At 45.1% G+C, this 2,299-nt stretch overlaps 1 protein-coding gene across 1 annotated transcript in view; it reads left to right on the forward strand.

The window, feature by feature from the left end:
- Adamts16 (ADAM metallopeptidase with thrombospondin type 1 motif 16) overlaps window positions 1-2,299 on the forward strand; it is a 124,125-nt gene that overhangs the window by 77,488 nt on the left and 44,338 nt on the right. The gene's annotated exons all lie outside the window — the stretch shown is intronic.

Below are 2,299 nucleotides of genomic sequence, written 5' to 3' on the forward strand. Positions count from 1 at the left end.
ACAAAAAAAAAAAAAAAAAAAAAAAAGCGAAATGGAGTAATTTAACCTAAAGATGTATCAAGTTGTTCCCACCCTGGATCTAAGTTGGCCTGATGCAGAACCTCAGGGGTCACAGAGACATGTTTGGAGGCGCCCTGGAAATGCAGCCAGAGAGATCGAGAGTGTGAGAGACTCTACCAGACATACAACTGAACTCACAGTAAAGAGAAAATCGAGAGAAAGCATAGACATTGGGAGACATTGAAGAGCCATCAGCTAATGCAACAGATGTATCTCATTTCAGATGAGAAAAGCAAGTGAGGCAAGTGGAATTCTGAACCCTGGACATTTTATGATATTATGGAGTTACTGTGAATTTCTAGATATGATAATGAATTGTCTCTATATTTTTGAAATACTTAATTTTGGAGATGAATAGTGAAGTTTTAAAGAAATGATATAAAGTCTGATATTCAGGGTTGGGGAGAGAAGAGTGAAATGTGATTATACTTGGAGACCTGGCGACATGGGGTGCTTATTTCAAGAGCTCCTAGATTGTTGTCTGTTTCTTTGAAAGTTCCCAACTAAAAGGTGTTTTTTTAAAAAAAAAATCCCAAAGTGGTGGCACACTGGTGATTCCAGTGCTCTGGGAGGGCAAGTCAGAAGGAATGCAAGTTTGACCCCAGTCCAGGCAACTTTAGTAACTTGCCAAAAGCCTGTCTCAAAAAGTAAAGAGCTGGAGATGTAGTTTAGTGCAGAGGCCCTAGATTCAGTTCTCAGCACCACAGAAACAAAAGCAAAACAAAACTGTGACATTATTATAACGTCACTGTCCTGTTTGCACCTGTGAAGTTTGCCAGGTTATAACATCACATGAATGGCAACGTCTTGACCCACAGAGAGACTGCCCGTGGATGCCTGGCAAAACATTCAAAAGTGCTTCCCCAGTGCCACACACACGTTTACTTTTGAGACAAGCCTGCTGCCTTCTACCTACCTATCTCCATTCAGGAAATCCAGGTCTCCTCTGCACTTGCAAACCAAGACAGCTTTTCCTGGAGCTGTCTTCTAAGTTATCTAAATTGTGGGATTCTTGCTTTCCTATTGGATGCCTCCTGTACTGCAAAGCTGCGACCAGATTTTTTTTAACAGAATAAAACAAAGAACAGTGACAGCTAACACGTGCTTGGCTTGCGCCTCCTCCCCTGAGGCTTCACGCACAGTGACCACAGCCAGCCTCACTCCCGCTCCACTCTGGCTCTGTACAGATCAGCATGGAGCACAGAGGACCTCAGGACTTCAGTCTTCACCTGCGGTGACGGAAGGGGTGATGGAAAAGGGACATTTTCCTTTTTCTTTTCCTTTTTATCTTTCCTTTCTTTTTCTATTTAGACTTCATGCTTTTATTCTTGCTTGTAGAGAAGAATAAAAGAATTGAATGAATGAGGCTCTCAGAATTGCTTGTTTCATGGTTCAGTTTTTTTCCTTAAATAATCTCACACAGAACCATTTGAAACGGCCATTTCTGCATGGCAGCAGGGACAGACATCAGTGGTCTGTCCACTTTTAACCAAGGTGTCCATCCCCCATGGGAGCAGTGTCATTTTCCCTGTATGCAAGCAGCACCTTCCCCTGCAGCACAGAGCTGGGGCTCTAACCGTGGGCTGCAATGCGGTGACTGCCCACACAGGCAGCCGGGCTGGGCCTCCTCCTTCCATCCCTCATGCAGGGGCTGTCACACCCCAACAGGCCCATCGCTCCTTTGTGGATTTCTGCGAACATGAAAATCACGGTGCATCCTCTGAGGAAGGAGAGTTGATCCCACTCCAGCCCTGGGCAATGGCACAGGATTCCACAGACTGACCTGTCTCCGTGGAAACGGGCCTGACCTTACTTGTGCCCTCCTCTCCCCTGACCAGCTCTGAGCTTCGCGGCTCCAGGGAGAACTTGTGGAGCACCAGGCAGCCATGCTGAGCGCTGAGCTTAGGCTTGTGGCCAGATTCCCACCTGAGACTCGCCCTGCAACACAGTTCAGGAGAGAAAAATCACACTTTGTCCCTGGAGCTCAGATGTTTGAAATGTTTTTCCTAATCTGTATGTAGCAGGGTGATCAGATTATATAATGCGTGTTTGAATTTTTTTTTTTTTTTTTTTTTTTTTTTTTTTTTTTTTGCCTTTTTGAGACAGGGTCTCACTATGTGTTTGAGACTGACCTGGAACTCACTATGTAGCCCAGGCTGGTATCGAACTTACAGCGATCCTCCTGCCTCAGCCTCCCACCTGCATGTTTGAATTTTTAAAATCTATTACAGTTGGGCCG

The sequence above is a fragment of the Fukomys damarensis genome, unplaced genomic scaffold (genome assembly GCF_012274545.1).
Source record: "Fukomys damarensis isolate Sample0158 unplaced genomic scaffold, DMR_v1.0_HiC HiC_scaffold_1, whole genome shotgun sequence".
NCBI classification, from domain to species: domain Eukaryota; kingdom Metazoa; phylum Chordata; class Mammalia; order Rodentia; family Bathyergidae; genus Fukomys; species Fukomys damarensis.